At 47.2% G+C, this 19,889-nt stretch overlaps 1 long non-coding RNA gene across 1 annotated transcript; it reads left to right on the top strand.

The window, feature by feature from the left end:
• Positions 1–4: 4 nt before the first annotated feature.
• On the top strand, positions 5–19,271 carry LOC122234154. Its single transcript, XR_006211919.1, has 2 exons — positions 5–107; positions 19,094–19,271. It is a non-coding gene; the product is annotated as an uncharacterized LOC122234154 (long non-coding RNA).
• Positions 19,272–19,889: the final 618 nt, after the last annotated feature.

The following is a 19,889-nucleotide window of genomic DNA, read 5'->3' as shown; positions in this document are numbered from 1 at the left end:
CAGCACTGGCTTCCACACACGGCCATTGCCACTCCGCAGGCACTGTCCCTTATCTGGACTCTGCCACAGCCTCTCCTCCTCCACTGCCATGAAGATCTTAAACAAAGGTCAGTTCACATACCTCCCTTTCTCACAAAACTTCAATGGCTCCCTGTAGCCTACAAAAAAAATCTATATTCCTTAGTTTGGTATCCAGGCTTTCCACAATGTACTCTAATTAGAATGAAGATTTTTTATAGCCTCAGTTACTTTATTGAACATTCATTGAACAGATAGCTATCAGATGCGTACTAGGTGCCAGGCACGGTGCTGGGGATACAGTACAAACTGACATAGCCAGACCTCCTAAAACATATGGGCCAGTGGGAAAGACAAAGCAGCAAATAATTGTTCTATGAGTCCATAAGGGCAAATAAAAATGAGGGCTCTGAAGGAAAGAAATACAATGCTGTGAAAGAACTAGATTTGGATGGGTTGTGGGAGGGTCGCGACTCACTCCAGCATGGAGCTAAAGGGTAAATAGGTCTCAGTGGGGCTCTGGACCAGAGGGATGAGCATGTACAAAGGCCCTGTGGCAGGATGGAAGCACAGCAGACTTGAAGTATAACAGAAGCCCAAAGGCTAGAGTACCAGGTAGTGAGAAATGATGCTGGAGAGGTGGGCTAAGGCCAGACCAGACAGGACCTTAGAAGTCACAGGTTTGCTCAGACTCACAAGGAAGAGGAAAACAATAAAGCGATTCAAAAAGAGGGGAGGGACTGACACAATCAAGCGTCCTTTTTTGTGTTATTAAACTTTTGTTGAAGGAAACTGTGTATAAAGAAATGTACCAGGGGCATCTGGGTGGCTCAGTCGGTTAAGCATCTGATTCTGAGTTCAGCTCAGGTCATGATCTCACGGTTTGTAAGTTTGAGCCCCGCATCAGGCTCTGCACTGACAGTGTGGAGCTTGCTTGGGATTCTCTCTCTTCCCCTGTCTCTCTGCCCCCTCCCTCCCTTGCTTACTCTCTCTCTCTCTCAAAATAAATAAATAAACTTAAAAAAGAACAATAAAAAAAGAAATCTAATTAAAAGAGAAAGAAGGAAGAAAGAAAGAAAGAAAGAAAGAAAGAAAGAAAGAAAGAAAAAGAAAAAAAGAAAGAAAGAAAGAAAGAAAAGAAATGTGCCAGAATCACAAATGAAGACATCTGTATAACAATTTCCCCAGAATTCCTCCTTACAGCTCCTGCTGGTCAGGGTCTCCCTCTGAGGGTAAACACTATTCTAACTTCTAATTTCACAGGTTTGTTTTGTCTGTTAGAGTTTTATATCAATGGAATCATATTACATACAGTTTTTCATATCTGGCTTCATTCATTTTACAAATATATTTGCAGGATTTTAGCAATGAATTCTATTAGTCTTTGTGTATGTGGAAATGTCTTTATTTTACTTTCATTTTTGGAGAAACATTTGCTGGATAATAGAATTCTTGGTTAACAGTTTTCCCCCCAGGATTTTGTATATGCCATTTCACTGCCTTTTGCTTTCCACTGTTTTATATGGGAAATCATCTGGTAATCACATCACTGCTCCCCTGCACATATGAGTCTTTTTATTATTATTATTATTATTATTTTGCTGATTTTTTTCTCTCTGTTTTTGTCTTAAAATTTTTTTTTAATGTTTCTTTACTTTTGAAAGAGAAACAGAGTGTGAACAGGGGAGGGGCAGAGAGAGAGGGAAACACGGTATCTGAAGCGGGGTCCAGGCTCTGAGCTGTCAGCACAGAGCCCTACACAGGGCTCAATGTGGGGCTCAAACTCACAAATTGTGAGATCATGACCTGAGTTGAAGTCCAACACGTTAACCAACTGAGCCACCCAGGAGCCCCTGTTTTTGTCTTTTAAATGTTTGCTATTATGTGTCTGGGTGTGGATCTCTTTGTATTTATCCTCCTTGAAGCTTCTTGAACTTTTGGGATAATGTATTTAATGTTTTTCATCAGATTCTGGAATATCTTGGCCATATTTTCCATAATGTTTTTCTGTTCCTTTCTCTTTCTATGTCTGGGAGTCTCATCACGCATCTGCTGACATGCTTAATGTTGTACCACTGCGCTCCAAAGTTTTGTTCATTTTTCTTCCATCATTTTTTCCCCCTGATCCTTAGATTGGATAATTTCTATCAATCTATCTCCAAGTTTGCTAATTCTTTCCTTAGCCATATATAATCTTTCGTTGAGTCTTTATAGTATATTTTCATTTCAATTGTACTTTCAACCCCAGAATTTTCCTTTTTAAATAAATAACTTTTGGGGTAGATTCCCATGGTTCATCGCTTACATACAACACCCAATGCTCATCCCAACAATGCCCTCCTCAATGCCCATCACCCATTTTCCCCTCTCCCCCAAAAAACCAACCCAAAAACCAAGAGCACACTTCATACACTGTATGTTAACCAATTTGATAATAAATTATATTAAAAAAATAAATAAGTAAATGTTGAAAACAAAAAAATAAACAAAACAACACACTTGTATAAATCGCACAGATAAAATTAGCATTTCTACAAAATTAAAGTAACTGTTATTTTGTTAGAAAAAATAAAATAAAAAATAAAAAATATACTTAGCTGTCTTCAGTTGGGTCATTTAAAAATTATAAGAGTGTCTTGATATAATATTCCTTTGTTGCAAAATTCTTCTATTAAATTTCACTTATCTTTTAAAAAATAATCTCTGTCTCCTTATTTAGAATTTATGTTGATTCATTGTTGTCATACTTTCATTTAAAATTTTAAACATGATTTGTTTTAATTCTTTGCCATATTTGTAGTAGCTATTTGAGGCCTTTGCTAAATTCAACATCTGCAAACACTCAGAGACAGTGTTTATTGACAGATGTTTTCCTGCGTATGTGTCACACTTTCCTGTTTCTTTGTATATCTTGTAATTTTTTACTGAAAACTGGACATTACGAAAAATTGTAGCAACTTTGGATTCTGATTCCTGCCAAGTTTATTGTTGCTTTTTTTCCCATTTATTTATCTGTTTAATAACTTAGCTAGGCTCTGTGAATCAGACAATCCCTGTCTGGGAATCTGGGAATCCTGTCTTCCTGATGGTGTGAAGTCCCTGAAGTTTCTGATTAAATTTTTTGTATTTTTGTTTTTATATTTAAGCCTAGCTTCCTGATTGCTTCTGTGTCTGCATATCTGCATATCCGACTGGACAGAGATTGTGCTCAAATACCTCCAGCCAGTAAGCAATCTGTCCTCTGTTGAGGAATCTGTGTGTGGACAGGGGGGCTGTGTCAGCTCTCTTAGGACTGCATTATTATTTATTTTTGCACAGTTTATTATTGAAGAGCTCCTGTGGGTCAGGATTCTGGGTGTACCTTGGTTGGGTCCTCTGACTCAGGCTAAAATCAGGTGTGAGCCAGGTTACGGTGGACCATCTGAAGGACTAACTGGGGGAGGCTCTACCTCCAAGTTCCTGATCTGGTTCTTGGCAGGACTGGGTTCCTTGCAGCTCATTGACCTGAGTTCTTCCTTTGCTGGCCATTGGCAGAAGGCCACCTTCAGTCTCTTGTGACATGTGACTCTCCATAGGGAAGCTCACAACATGGCAGCTCATTTCATCAGGGCAGCAAGGGAGAAGAACCAGAGAGAGAATGAGAGCAAGGCGGAAGTCATTTTTTTAAAACCTAGCCTCGGAAGTGACACCCATCACTTCTGCTGAGTTCTGTTTATTAGAAGCAGGTCACTATGTGCTGGCCTCACCCAAAGGGAGGATTACATAGGGTACTGATCCGAGGAGGTGAGGATCACAGGGAGCCATTTTAGAAGCAGCTGATAACAGGAACCCACTCAAAACTCAGGCCATTTTCATGTGTTTTCTGTCGTTTACTTTCTGCTGGACTCTTTCTCATCTTTGCACACACGCACAACCTAGGGGTTAGCCTGGAGTGTGTGGCTGGCGTGGGCCTTCTGTGGTTTGCACACTGCGTGCACACAGCTTTAGCCAGGAGTATGTTTGCCCCAAGCACAACCGGCAGCCTCGGTCTGGTGGAGCTGGTGGCTCTTGTGCTTTTCTGCCTTGGAGATTTTCCCTGAAGCCTACAAGGCTGCCAAGGGTGGGTGCCGCTTACTGCTCCCAACCCAGTGATTCCCTTTTAGCCAAAGCAGAGAAACTGCCCCACACTGGTGGGACCTCTGTGCTTGTAGCTGGGAGGAGGGGCCAGGAGCAGCTTTGGGCAGGAATGCCACAGATGTTCACGGTTATTGCCCAACTTTCTGGTTTGCAAGCACAGATACTGCTCCAATTGTGGTATGATGTCCGGAGTGCTACGTGGTTGTTTTGATCAATTTTGTCCAGCTTTGTAATTGCTTTTAGAGGAGAGGATTTGCTATGTCCCTCCTCAGCCGTAGGTGGAAGTCCCCTGTCAATACACCTTTTATATAATACATTTTGTAAGACCCCCTTTACTGTGTTAACATAAAATTCATATATAATTTAGCCTATTTCCATACACATACTAGTCCTCCAAACTAATATAAGGGAGAAATTTTTAAAAATGTATACAGTCTCCCTTTGGGTCTATGTCAATATTTTATTTTATTTTTTAAAGTTTATTTATTTATTTTGAGAGACAGAGAGTGGGAGCAGAAGAGGGGCAGAAAGAGAGGGGCAGAAAGAGATGGCTGTGCTATCAGCTCAGAGCCCAAAACGGGGCTCGAACTCACAAACTGTGAGATCATGACCTGAGCTGAAACCAGGAGTCAGATGCTCAACCAACTAAGCCACCCAGGTGCGCCACATCTCAATATTTTAATACTTGGTCACAAGTAAAATAGAAGGAAATCCTCCAAGTTTTTCAAATGCCTCTCAGGGAATGTTGCAACCTCTCAAATGAAATAATGAAAAAATCGATTGTAATCAATCAAGGGTAGTTGGGTGGAGGCCGTGTACAGTCACATGGTCTGTCCCCATTGAGCAGGGGCTGTGTGTGCAGGGTGGGAGGCAATGATTAATAGGCATTGATACAGTGAGTAGGTAAGTGAATGAGTGAGAGAGTGAATGGACAGGGCAACACATGCGGGCCTCTTCACCCCAGGTTTCTCATCCCCAAATCTGCAGTAGAAATCAGTGTCCACACGTTTCTAGAAGACCTGTTCTGGGGTGGAAATTGGGTTGCCAGAACTCTATGTTTGTGAACATGAGTATTAGCATTCTCTTTCGGCTACAGCCATCTTAAAAGAGACCAGAGGTTAGGAGACCCAGGACCCAGAGGATCATCTCATGGGACAGGCGATAATTCAAATCAAGGAGCATTTATGGGTGTGTTTCTGGTGCCAAGCACTGTCCTGGGCAGTGAGGGAGGGGGAGTGTAGAAATCTGGGGTACCTGGGTGGCTCAGTCAGTTGAGCATCTGACTTCAGCTCAGGTCATGATCTCATAGTTTGTGAGTTTGAGCCCCACATCAGGCTTGCCACTGTCCATGCAGAGTCTGCTTCAGATCCTCTGTCCCACTCTCTCTCTGCCCCTTCCCTGCTCATGCTCTTTCTCTCTCAAAAATAAATATACATTAAAAAAATTAAGTATAGTCAGTTCCTGCTCTCATGGAGCTTATTGTTTCCTAGGGGAGACACCTGCAAAGCCTTGTGAGCATGGTTTTGTCTCCCACTCTCCCCTCCACTGTTCCCCCTTGTAGTTTGGGTGAACAAACACCACTCCAATTTGAGGGACGGGATCAGGTTGGTGTAAGCCAATCAATACCCTGAGTTCCCCAGGCTAGAGTGATTGATGCAAGAAGGGCCCAATCAGTATAGGATTGGGAGCTTCATTAGGAATGTGAAGAAGACTCCTCTGTGAATGGTGGGGTGTATGGATGTGAAGCCTGGAATGGTGGTGGTCATTTTGGTCTGGTGAGGGAGGGAAGCTACAGTGAAGATAAAACACCATTCAAAGAGTCAAGAGTCTCACTGAACAACTGAGCCAGTGTCTGAGATTTTCAGACTTAAATTATTTTTTATGTTTATTTATTTTTTAGAGAGAAAGAGACAGAGTGCAAATGGGCAAGGGGCAGAGAGAGGAGACAGCAGGCTCCAGGCTCTGAGCTGTCAGCACAGAGCCTGACGCGGGGCTTGAACTCATGCACCATGAGATCATGACCTGAGCTGAAGTTGGAAGCTTAACTGACTGAGCCACCTGGGCACCCCCAGACTTAAAAAAGTTATTTATGTATTTATTTACTGAGTCTGTGTGTGTGTGTGTGTGTGTGTGTGAGTGGGGGAGGGCAGAGAGGGAGAGAGAATCCCAAGCAGGCTCCACACTCAGTGCAGAGCCCAACTCGGGGCTCAATCTCATGACCTGAGCCGATATCAAGAGTCTGATGCTTAACCGACTGAGGCACTCAGGCACCCCTGAACTTTTCAGACTTTTAATGAGCTGGAGTTGTGTTTCCTCTTACTTGCAATAAAAATCTTTCAGGTGATACAAATAGCTAATACAGGGGAGATGGTAACATGTAATAGTGATGGAGGGCATGGTGAAGTCTCCTGGCCGTGGGGGGGGGGGGGTGGGGAGGCCATCAGAGAAGACTCCACCGAGAAAGAAGTCAAGCTGGGTCTTGAAGGAATCAGAGGCTTCGACAATAGGAGAATTACATTCTCTTTGGAGGTAACAGCACCTACCAAGGTATGAAGGTGTACAGGGAGGAGGCATGGGGACAGGGAGGCATGGGGACAGGGAACAGAGGGGAGGCATGGGGACAGGGAACAGAGCCAGAGAATGAAGGTGGTGAAATGTTTTGCTGCTTTAGAAAGCTCATTCAGTCATTCAACAAGCAGCTCTTGAATGCTTCCAACCAGCCAGGTACCTCTGAGTGATGTGAGCAGAAATGGGGGTGGGTGGGGAGGAGAGTGGGCACGCTGAGCCAGAGAGACCCGGGAAGACACCATGCATACGTATAGGCAGCATCGAATAGACCACGGCTGCTGATAAGCTGGGATCCCAAGTCCAGAGTAGGGCCTGGAATTCTGTTGCAAGAAAGAAATGAAGCCTTGCGGACAGTGTTTTCCCTACCCCCATCACCAAGTGGTACCTATCGAAATGAATTGCAAATTGAGGAAGCCTCCAGTGTCAAGAAAAGTGTGAACATACCTCCAACCTCTCTGGCTTAGGCTGGGGGTGGGGATATATGGGGATGAAATCAGCGGATTTTTCCACCTGGTGCTGCACGGTTTATGTAGTGATGGGCTGTCTTTTTTACTTTGCCCTCCTTTCTGGCATTTTAATACCCAGTATCATTGCAATACTCAAGGGCCATTTAAAAAATATATATAATCTTATTAGCAAGAACTGCTTTACTGTGGCTGGCCCAACCAAGTTCCAGAGCACAGCCATAGGTCCCCAGTCTCAGCAGGGTGTCCGAGGAGGGTGGCTCTGATTCTCAGAACACCACATCTGCCCTAGTTTTCCAGGACATTCCAAGCAAATGTCTCAATTAGGCTGCAGGATGGATGTACTGTGGAGTGGGCTGTGATTTACATATTCACGGCCCTGCAGTCTCCTTGGTCCTGAAAGTGTCCTTCCTTTGCTCAGCAGGGCCCCAAGGAGGCTGCCAGGGCCTTCCAGGGGCCAGGCCTCAGGGCTGGATGGCTCTGAGGGTGAGGTAAAACACGGAGCAGCATGGAGCTAGGAAGACTTGGCTGGTCAGGGAGCCAGAGGCCCAGGTACGAGGCCCATGCAGCTCTCCTTCTTTTGGCTCTGTGACCTTGGGTTTGCTGTTTGACCTCTTTCGTCTTACAGTGAATAGGACTCAATGAAGAGTTGCAAAGTAGTGCCAGTGATATTTGGCCCACAGATGTATTTTACTCAGCCTGCTAAGTGTTTTAGAAGTCAGGCCATGTCATAAAAAAATTCAGATTTCTGATCTGTTTAATAAATGAAGGATGTGGTATGACAAGGTAAGCATCTTCCCCCTTGAGATGGGGACACATCCACACTGGTCACCCTCTGTCACGTGCAGAGCCAAACGTCCTACAGTGCACAAGACAGCCCCTGAAGGATTATCCAACCCCAACGGTCACTAGTGCTAATGTTGGGGAATCTTGGTCTACTGGGCAACACAGCCATGTGAACAAATGGTTACAATTAAATGTAATAAGGCTATAATAGAAATGGGGCCAGAATTAGTTGGAGGCCCAGAGGTGAGAGGGAATAACTGAATCAGAGAGGAGCAGGGGACATCCCTGTTTGGAGCAACAACATTGCTATCTTGTTCATGCCTCACATAAGCTACCTGTATTCAGTTGACTCACCGGGGATGCAAGTGCTGCTGTACCGATAGTTCAGGCTCCATCTGCCCTGGCAACTTCATTCATACTCCTGGATCCAGCCATCCCTGAAGTCTCATACTCTCTGGTTATGTGGCACCTATAGGTTTTTGTTTTTTGTTCCCTACACTTATTTGAGTTGAGTTACTTTTGACATAAACACCACAGCTACATCTGCTTACTCACAGATCTTATGCAGACTTCCCCTTTCACACTTACACATCTGAGGTCACCCCCACCCCCAACTGACAGTCACCTTCTTTTCTCCTTCCTGTGGCTGGCAGCTCTGTCCCCCTCTGGTTGCAGAAAGGGCAGCCGCATCTCCGCAGCATCCAAATATCCAAGCATCAAGTGCATGATTGAAGTGCTCCATCAGCTTGGACTGGGGGAGCCGTGAGCTGATGTGGTTCGTGGAACAGCTGCCCGCCCGCGCAGGGCTGGCAGTTAATTAAAAGCCCCATGCACTTAGTGATTAACTAATCACAGCATGATGGCAGTCGGTGATGGTGCGGCGAATTCTCTGCTGGAGTCAGCTGAGAAGCTCCGAATGTCTGCCTTTGGGCGGCGGTGGCAGCAGGAGGCCTGGTTGGCCCCAGTGTGGCCATCCCAAGCAGGTTGCAGAGCAGATCCCCAGCTGTCTCTCCTGCTTGAAGCTTCTAGGAGAAACAGTTGAAAGGGGACGCGGGTGGGAGGGTGAAGATGGGGAAACCACTGTGGGGCGGGGGGTGGGGGGCCTGGGTGTCGGGTGGGGCTGGAAGGAAGGGAGGGGAGACTGTCAGGAATGGGAGCCACTTGGTGGGGGGTTGATGGGACCTTGGGAAGGCAGGGAGGGGGCCAGACACAGGGACTGGGCAGGGGCCTGGTATACCTCACTGGCAGGGGGGAGGATGCAAGCCCCCTTCACTTCAGGGCAGCGTGGTGCCTGGTTAGGTGCATGGTAGAGCCAGACTGCTGTTAAGTCATGGCTCTGCCGCTTTAAGGCCCATGTGACCATGGACATGAATTTCAATCTCCCTGCCCCAGTGTCCTTCCCTGTAAAATCTGGGATTAATAACCATACCTACCCGCTCCCTCCCCCCCACTCCTACCAGCCAGGATTCATCCATGTGAAGTTTCCCTAACACAATTAGCACATGAAAAATATTAACACTATTAATACTAAATTATTAACTTACAAAGAAGAGGGCTGTTTCCTCTGGGAAAGATACAAGGGCCGATACCCTGAGAAGTGAGTCTGGCTCCACTGTGGCAGGAACTCCCTCTCCCCCACTGCCCCTAGAAGAAGCTTGGGGAGGCCTTGGGGCCGGGAGGCTGGGGGAGGCATGGAAAGACAGGCGAAACTGCACTGCAATTGCACTCTGTGTAAGTGGAGCTCTGAAGAACAGCTCCATGCGTCTCCCTGAAGAGCCCTGAGCTGGCACCCCAGGAGCTGCCACTTTACTCTCTCTGTCGTGCTCCTGGGTCCAGCCCTGGCTCTTGATTCTGACCCTGCCCATTAGGGTGACCCTATGGGACTGCAAGTACCGGGGACTTCGCCCTCTTTAATGTTGTCTCCGGGTGCCCAGTTACCCCACAGGAGCATCTCCCACATCCTCACTTGGCTTTCATGTCCCCCGCAGTCTGTTCCAGATTCTCTCTCCTTACGTCCATGCTGCCCAAGGTCCCCACAGCTGCTTTCTCTACCGTCCTCCTCCTTCCCCTCTGATTCCAGAGTACAGCCTGCAGGGTGACACCTTCCACTTGCATCTGTCTCTGGTGGTGGTTTTCAAGCAGCCCCGGGGGTGGCTCGGTAAAGTTCCATCTCTCCGGGGTCCTGGAGGCCCTCACTGAGAAGGCGTTGCTGGAACTCACACCCAAAGGGTGGACAAGAGCAGCGAGTCTTGTGTGGCTCTGGGAAGGGTCCTACGATGGGAAGGGGCTGGGGGAGCCTGTGCAGCAGGCACAAAGTGGAGGAGGCTGGAGTGAGCTGACATGAGTAACATGCCCAGCAGCAGGGCAGCGAGGGCTCATAGGTGGTGTCATTTCTCCATGGTGCAAGGTGGGAGACCTCACCTGCCTCAGGCCTGCTGTGCTGCCACCCGGCCGGACATCATAAGGTCTGTGAAGGGGAGGCCGGGTTCCCAGAAATAGACCTGCATCCAGGACTCTATGAAAGTAATCAATCGGAAATTGCAGAAAACACAATAGGGGCTGGGGAGTGGTCTGCACAGGGAGAGACTTGCCCTGAGGTAGGGGGGCAGTTCCTGCTAGACAGAGACCCCTGGGAGTCTCCCTTTGCTGGGCCCAGCTGGGTAATCAGGCAGGCATCTCAGTTGGGAGCCCCAACAAGTGTCTCTGGCTAACCTGAATGAGGCAGGCATATAGTGGAAGGATCTGGAGTAGCTCTCGGTGTAGGAGGAAAAGGTGGAAAATAAAGTCTTGCGGAGCCCGAGATGGAGGCAGACCCCCATGCTGTCTGCCTGCTGGGGCCTTGCCATCTGTGTGTCTGAGATTCCAGGGGAAACAGAGTTGGCTGTCTGGGCCACCATTATACAGTCACCCCTCTGCCAAGAAGCCGGGTGGGACCCTTGACTAAGGACTCAGAGTGTATCCTGTGAGGAGGGATGGCTCTCCAAAGCACTATTGGGGTGCTAGTATCAGAAGAGGGGAGGATGGCTCCTGGGTGGCTCAGCTGGTTGAGCATCTGATTTTGGTTCAGGTCATGATCCATGGTTTCTGTGTTCAAGCCCCACATTGGGCTCTGTGCTGATAGCGTGGAGCCTGCTTCACATTCTCTGACTCCCTCTCTCTCTGCTCCTGTCCCACTCCCTCTCTCTCTCTCAAAAATAAACATTAAAAAAAAAGGAGAGAGGAGGGGACACTAAGTGAATAAACCCAAGGTTTTCTGAGAAAGGCATGTTATTGTTCACACCTGTGAGGGGAGGCCAGGTCGGACCCCCAGGAAGATGCCTTCCCTCCACCCCCACATCTGTAGGTCTTTCCCTAAAGGCCAGACCAAGGCTCAGAAACAGTCAGCAGGTGAGTGTCTCTTCATGTGCCCCCAAGCCCACTGCTAAGGGCCCAAGTGTCTGGAATGTTCTCCAAATTCTGAGGAATGTTTAAGGTGGGTCAACACAGTATCTCTGACTGTTGTGTGACCGTGGGCAAGCTCTCTGCCTTCTCTGACCTGTTTCCCCACTGGGAATAAGGAGCATAATGGAAGGAAAAGTGCTTTAGAGACTGTGAAGTGCTTGGAGAAGCTATTCGCGACCACTTTTATCTCTGGTCATGACTTAGGAGGAAGTTGCCTGTCGGCCTTCTAACCATCAGCACTCCCTCCAGCCTCCTCCCCTGCTTTCTCCCGGCCTCCACCCCTGGGGCTGAGACATGTGTCTGTGTTCTTGCCAAAGGGGCCACTTTGAGAGCCTTTCCCAGTGCCTGGTTCCTTCTCCCCAGCCTGGAGAGATGTGCAGTCAGCAGAAGTATCTGACTGGCCGAGGAAGCCCCAGGGTGGGGACTGGGAGAGAGCCTGGGGAGGTGATGTGGGGAGAGCTGGGGAGGATGGGGGCAGGTTCTCATCCACTGTGACTGGTCCCCACAGCTGTGCTCTGAATAGACAACATTCAGGTCACATTCCCTATAGCAAAGTCTGAGGAACCCAATATCTCAGCCAGAATTGCTGGAAAAGAAATAAATATCTGGAGCTTGGAGATGATCATTGATTTCGGGGGAACTCTTGGTTTTAACAGATTGGCCACTCACCAGATAATACAAATAAGTACCTTGTCTTAGCTCTGGCCGCTATAACAAAAATACCATAGACTGGCTTTGGCTTCCATGTGTAGGGTTTAGTGTGTCCACATCTAAAGTCTGTGGGCACACCCAGCTAGCAAGGGAAGCTAGGAAATGTAAGCTTTATTCCAGTCAGCCTGTGCCCAGCTAAGATTGGGTTCTGTTCCTGGGCAGGAGGGCGGATGGATGTTGGGGGAAAGGTAGCAGCCATGGTCATAGCTAGGGAGTGTGAAAATGGACTTGGCCCCTTTGCCTACACTATTGGCCCCATGATCCTGCCCCTGCCTAGAAATTTCTCTGAAAGGGGAGCAGAGAGTTGTAGCTGTAGCGGGGGGGGGGGTCCCCATAATAGGAGAGGTAGGCTAGGGCTGGGTCCACTGAGGATCTTATTTGTGGGATAAGATTCTGACCAAGGAATAGCTGCCTCCAAAAGGACAGTGGTGTTCACAGAGCTGCCCGGAAGCACCTTGGGAATGACTAGGCAGGAAGAGCTGCATGGAACGAAGTCCTCAGCTGGGAGCCAGGGCCTCGGCTTTTGACTTTCCGGCTCACCAATAATCTCCTAGGTGACCTTGAGCAGGCCTGTTAACTTCTAACATCCCCCAGGCTGGGTCCCATGGTCAGTAGGATAGGGACAATGTAAAGAATTCAAGGTCAGGCAAGGGTGAGGCAAGACACATTCGACCCAGGCACAAAATTTCAGAGGACACCAAAAAACTCAGCAATTAAGATCAATACTATTTTCATGCAGATTTTTTGTTGTGGTGAAACATACCATAAAATGTTACCATTTTAACCATTCTTAAGTGTTCAGTTCAGTTGTGTTAAATACATTGGCCCTGTTGTGCCACCATCCCCACCTTCCATCTTTAGAACTTTTTTATCTTCCCCAACTGAAACCCTGTCCCCATTAAACATTCACACCATACTCCCTGCTCCCGCCACCCAGCCCCTGGCAACCTCCATTCTACTTTCTATCTCTATGACTCTGACTATTCTAAGTACTTTGTATAAAGGGAATCATACAGTATTTCTCTTTTTGTATCTGATTTATTTCATTTAGCGTGATGTTCTCCAGGTTCATGCATAGGTAGCAGGTGTCAGAATTTCCTTCCTTTTTTTAAAAAAATTTTTTTAATGTTTATTTATTTCTGAGACAGAGAGAGACAGAGCATGAGTCAGGGAGGGGCAGAGAGAGAGGGAGACACAGAACCGGAAGCAGGCTCCAGGCTCTGAGCTGTCAGCACAGAGCCCGACGCGGGGCTCGAACTCACGGACCGTGAGATTGTGACCTGAGCCGAAGTCGGCCGCTTAACCGACTGAGCCACCCAGGCACCCCAGAATTTCCTTCCTTTTTAAGGCTGACTCATATTCCATTGTGGAGATACCACATTTTGCTTATCCACTCATCCATCGACGGACACGTGGGGTGGTTTCTTTCTACCTTTTGGCTATGGTGAATAATGCTATTATGGACATGGGTGCACAGATACTGTTTAAGCCCTCACTTTCACTAGCGCAATATTTTATAGCAACTAAATCTCATGCAAGAAAGTCCATGATGAATAAACTTCCCAAATGTTAAGGAAAGACAAGATCAGGACCAGCACTGTGCTGAGCCACATGAGACTCTTGAGGCCAAAGAGAGGGGGTACATTTCTTACCTGGCACAAGCTCCTCCTTTAAATCGTGCACTGCAGGTGAGCGCCTCGCTTCTTCATGGGGAGTCCTAGCCTTGATGAGGGTGACTGGGGCCTGGCTGAGCATACTGGGCCCCAGGGAGCCTCCTCTCCCCCTGTTACCCTGGGCTGATTTAGGAACTGGAGTGATAGAAGAGCCTCTAGGTTGGAAAGCTCGAGCTGGAGCTGGGGCTTCCTCTCCCCTTGGACAGATTCATCTTAATTAGCCCCCTCAGATAACAGTTCTTTTGGAGGCCGAGGTAGCTGACTTATGAAGACACTGTCTTCCTCCCCTTGGAGTTGTTTTGCCAAGTGACAAACCAGGAGACACATGTCCCCACTAAGGGTTGGCCCACAGAGCTGGGTTTGAAGCCTTTCTAATGAGATAGGAGATGATGCTCTTGATCTGTGACCTGTTGGCCCAGCCAGGTGGGCACCTGTCGCTGTGTGCAGGAGCCTGAGTTTGGGTGCAGCACATGTGAGCCTGGGTGCAGTGGCCCCCACCAGGAGCAATAGAGGTTCCTGAGACCCAGCCCCTCAAAGATGAGAACCAATGAAATCCCCAAATGACAGCGGCTTCCCTTAGTCATTCAGGGAACATTTAGTGAGCACCTACTGTGTGCCAGCCAGTTAGTAGGTGGGAATGAGATGGGTCAGTTGTGGCCCTGACTCTAAGGAACTTATAACTAAAAAGAAGTGTTCATAGGAGTTGAGGACTACCAAGTTATTGTGTAGGAGAGTGGGCAAACGAAGGGGAGCGAGAAGCCATCTCAGCTCTCCCAGCTCTCCTCCTTGGTTGCTGAGTGTACTTGTGCTGCTCACGCAGAGTGCAGGCATAGATGAGGCGGGGAGGGGGTGCCCTGGAGGAGGCTGCGCCTCTCTGAGGCCTGCACTTGCCTGCTATCCTTAGACTGACCAGCAGATGGCAGTCATGCTACGGGAAAGTCAAGAATCGCTGGGGGCGGAGGGGGAAAGGAACAGAGACAGACAGATACAAAAGCACTGGGCTTTTATAACAAAATACCATTGACTGGCTGTCTTCAACAACATATTTCTTTCTCACAATTCTGGAGGGGAGGAAGTCCAAGGTCAAGGTGCCAGCAAGGTAGGCTTCATTCTGGGTGTCTTCTCTTGGCTTGTAGGTGGCTGCTTTCTCACCATGTGCTCACATGACCTTTCCTCAGAGCATGTAGGGGAGGAGGAGAGGGGAGAGACATACAGACAGATCTTATCTTCCTGTAAAGCCACCAGTCCTCCTGGATTAGGGCCCCATCTTTATGACCTTATTTAACCTTAATTACTTCCTAAAGACCCTCTCTCCAGAAATCAAATGCAGTTACATTGGAGGTTAGGGCTTCAAAATACGAATTTTAGGGGGAAACATTTCAGCCCAGTGCAGAGAGAGGGAGAGAGAGAGAGAGAGAGAGAGAGAGAGAGGAGAAAAGGGGGAGAGAGAGGGAAGGAGGAAGGGAGAGACAGACAGAGAGGCAAGGGGTGGGGTGGGGTGAGGGGAGAAGGGAAGAGCCTGTAGCACTGGGTGGGGATTCCTGGTTCTGAGCCAGATTTGCCATTCACCTTATTGGACCTTGAGCAAGCCACTCTTCCCTTTGGACTGCCACATCTTCACCTCCAAAGGGGGTAGTGGTATACCCCACACCCCCATACACACTGAAGCAGCAACAAATTCACAGAAAGGGGCCTGTCAAGAGCTTCCCACCCCCCCCCCCGCTATTTCCTCACTCAGAAACCCTATTAGATGGGCATTACCATTATCTTCACCTTTCAAATGAAGAGACCAAGGGTCAGGGAAGTTAAGTGGCTTGGCTGAGGTCATTGCTGAGACTCAAACCCGTCTTCTGACCCCATGGTTTAATCAGTCAAGTGAGCGACCTGAGAGGGGTAGAAGATACAGTATAGGTATGAAGGAAACTTGGGAACTCCTTGGCATAGCTGGGCTTGACAAATGGGGGCCTCTTCTGGAGCCTCCACAAAATCCCTGAGAATGGGCAAGTTTGGTGGAGGGCCCTTGCAGGGAACACAGGCCTCCCGGGGAATGGCCTGGAAACTGGCCCAGAAACAGGAGAAACACTCCCTGGACATGTGGTAACCAAAGAAAGGTGTCCAAGAGGTAGCTTCTGTCCCTCTGTCCTGTCTTGGTTTACTCACAGTGAAGTCCATCCAGCTCTTGGCTTCTGCTGTGTGGTATGTGCAGGGCCATATGCAGAGAGGGGAGAATCTACTCCTTTTCTCTCAGAGACACACGAGGGACGCCTAAATCTAATAAGTTAATCTAGACTCCCAGAAACAAGATTAAATTTTCAAATAAAAGCAGGCTCTGACAGCTAAGGCATAAATCTTTTATTTAAAATAGAGACTAAACCCATTGAAATGCAATCAGCGATGACAGATGCAGATAGAAACAAGCTCTGATAGAAGAGACGCGGCATAGATTTGTTCGCTTTTGGTGACATACCATAAAGGGTGACCTGAAGGACAGTCTGCCAGCGTCAGCAGATAGTGAGGCCTTTGCATCCATTCCCATGTGGTTTGTTGGCCCAAGGTGGTGCCAGGGTAGTTGCTGAGGCAGGTGGGAGGGAGCCAGCCTTGGAGGTTGTGGTCCTATTGCCATCACCCATCTCCCCACTCAGAGGGCAGGGAAGAGGGTCAGCAGTGTTTGGACATGTTTGGAGCACCAGCAAAGCAGCTTGAAGAGGAGAGAATGGGGAGCTGTCAAGAGCAGGTGGGAGAAGGTTGAGGCAAGAGGATAAGGCAGGTAAGGACAATAGAATTTCCTGGGGCTGCCAGAACAAAGGGTGAAGCTCTGCAGACCCCAAACCAAGACAGTCTTCTGCTTCAGCTGCTATGGAGGAGCATTTCTGAGTGCCAGACACTGTGCATTTAGTTCACAATCTTATTTAATCCTCACATCAAACCCTTTTACAGGTAACTGGCTGACACTCAAAGGGGTCAAGTCCATGCCTTAATTACATAGCCAGTTAGTGACAGAGCCACGAGTCTGCCCCAAGGCATGCTGACCCCGGTCCCTTGCTCTTTCTACCTGACATGCCACAGCTCAAAGACACCCAGGGATGCCCTGGAGCCTCGCAAACATACAGACACCTCATTTGTTCTAATTCAAGCAAAGAACAGGGAATTATTTCTCTTAAATATTGCCCCTTTTGAAGCTTTTTCATGCTTGCAAACACAAAGTTGCCACCACAAATATACATCCCTTGAGGACAAAGGCGTTCCCAAATTGCTAGTCCCATGAATCTGTGTTCAGGAAAATGTTGAACAGGATGCTGAAAACAAAGCAAACCCCCATACAAGACAGTGCTTGTGTTAAATAACTTTGGGAAACTCCACCTACCTACCACAACTCCTCCTGGAGAGTCACTCCACATGTTAGAATATTAAAGAACATTATGACAAGTCCTGAAGAAAAGAAGTTTGTTTAACCCAACATTTCCCCAACTTATTTGAACATGGAAATGTTTTTGTTTCTCCTACTGGACATGAGATCACATCAACTCATCTTCCAATGAGCCAATCTCAGGAAACACTGATCTAAGAGTATCATTTCAGTTTGGCACATAGCTTCCTGCTTCTCCAGAAGGAGTATTACAGAACATGAAATTTCACCACTAAATACTTGAAACAGGTGCCCAGAGAAGCCACAATCGACATTTGTGGTTCTTAGTGTTTTTTAGGTGAAGTGTCCTTAGGTAATTTGATGAAAGTTGTGGATTTCTTTTCCTTGGTGAAGAGGAGAAGCACTCACATGTATTGTGTACACACACAGAATGTTGAACTCAGATTTAAGGATTCATAGGCCATTTTTTGCTCATGGGCCTCAAGTCACTAAACTTTAAGTCATTATCAGCTTAAGTCCTTGATGTTATTGGAAGCCAAGCACTAGGCCTTGGCTGGGGGTGAGGGTGCAAGCGTGCTGGGGGTAGAGCCACTGAGAGGGTCTGGGTGAAAAGGCCAAGTAGACTCCTGGCCTGCTGACAAAGAAAGCCCTGAGAGTCACTTCAGCTTCATGTGTTCAATGCAAGGGGCACTCCACTGGGGTTTGGGATGGGGGTGGGAGGCATCAGGCAGCTTGGTGAGCAGAGACCCCTTTGCATATCTGAAGGAGTGTTCCTTCCCAGTCCTGTGGGGAGTTTCAAGCTCAGAGCTCCTACCTCTCTTGGAGCCTCCCATAGCCTAGTATATGAGAATCCTGTTGTTGATGCTTGCCTAACATCCCTTCCCTGTCCCCATTCTCCTGGGAATAGCACCTTAGTTGTCCTTGAGGAGTCACCTCTAATGCACATTGGTGTATATTCATGGTATGGATTGAACCTCACCCCTAGATTCAGGATGGTCTCATGACCCAGACATAGATAATCAGAGGGTACCATCTTTTTGGTCACAGTGATTGGTTCAGGGATAGGCATAGGAACCAAGCCAGAACAATTACTGCCAGATGGACAAATTATGGGACTTTTACAGAGAAAGAGTAGTTCTCATGGGGCTGTTCATAAAAGAGTATGCCTGGAGCTGCTGGTGGCCACCTTGACCCATGAGGGAGATGGCCTGAAAATGGATCCTCTATTGAGGAGATCAGGTGAGAGATGGAGAGTGGGGGTGACCCAATGAGACTTTTTGTGTCTGTATCTAACTATGCCCCAACTTATTCTACCCCTGGCACAGTTACATGAACCAGTACATTTCCTTTGGTGCTTAAGACCATGTGAATTGGATTTCTGTCGCTTGAAACTGAAAGGATCTTGATTTCCCTGTGTTAAAAACACATTACTAGGTCCACTGAATTAGAATTTCCAGGAATATGGAGGTGATAGGTAGGTAGGTAGGTAGGTAGGTAGGTAGGTAGATCTTTCTGGGTAATCTAATGGTCTAACAGCTCTAGCTTGTGATAAGCTTACTCAGTTTTGCACCATGGAAGGATGGAAGATGCTCAGCTGGGGAATTCCAGATTACCAACATATGCATCCAGTGAAAGCCCAGTAGTCAAGATATTTTACATGGTTGGTCCTTAGTTTATTCCCACTCTCAAGCTCTCAAATGGGGCTAAGAATCATGTAATTGTGACTTCTCAGCTTTGTACAGGAGCAAGAGACTGATCTGTGTTCATCAAAACATTTCCTTATTTTCCTGTCCCCACAGGGAGACTATACTTCCTGGACCCTTTCTGGTAGGTGTGGCCATGAGCTGGGTTCTAACCAATAGAATGTGAGCAGAAGGTATATATTCCACTTCCAGACTTGGCTTATAAAAAATCTTCTTAGATATTCTTCATGATTTTTACTCTTCTAGCTTGATGCAGGTAAACATGAGGACCTTCAAAGCCATTTTGGATGTTGGAAGTGGGAAGAGCCACAAGGAGGAAGGACTATGGGTACCAGAATCACTCTTGGAGATGAGCTTCATGACAATTAGGAGTCCCTGCTTGGGAGTACTACAGAAGTGAGAAATAAATATCTGTTGTGTTAAACCAGTGGAATTTTGGGGTTTATTTGTTACAGTTTTTTTTTTTTTACCAGTGAATTTTTATGAATTTCCAGATAACTTTCCCATCTATTCATTCATCTTTTCTTCACAAAAACTCTGGGTGGCAGTCTGGGAATGGCATTTTACAGATGAAAATGCTTGTCCTAGCTTAACTAGTTGGTGGGAGGATAGAAATCCATTCTAAAAAGAGCAGTTTGATATTATTGTGAAGAGATTATGATGGTGAGCCCTTCCTTGGCCCTGATCCCCTTCCTATTAGTTCAGACATTTCTGTAGTTAGAGCTCTCCCCCAGGATTCAGCACCCATACTCCACCCACGCGGCCCCTATTTCTTCCGCAGTGAAGACTCTAGGGACTCTGCCTCTGTCCGTGGTGCTGAAACCAGTGGCGTTCACAGAGTGGACTCAAATATTAGACAGAACTAGATTTTACTTCTAAACATATGTTCCCTTGGAAAGTATTTTAACCTCTCCAATGGTAATTTTATTATCTGTAAAATGGGAAAATTATACTTGCCTTGTGAGATTGTTGTGGAGATTAAATAATGTGGAGAAACTATTGGTGTAATAAGTGTGAGGTGTTTTTTTACACCCCCTCTCCC

This window comes from Panthera tigris, chromosome E2, assembly GCF_018350195.1.
Source record: "Panthera tigris isolate Pti1 chromosome E2, P.tigris_Pti1_mat1.1, whole genome shotgun sequence".
NCBI lineage: Eukaryota > Metazoa > Chordata > Mammalia > Carnivora > Felidae > Panthera > Panthera tigris.
This window is presented reverse-complemented; position numbering and strand designations above follow the sequence as displayed.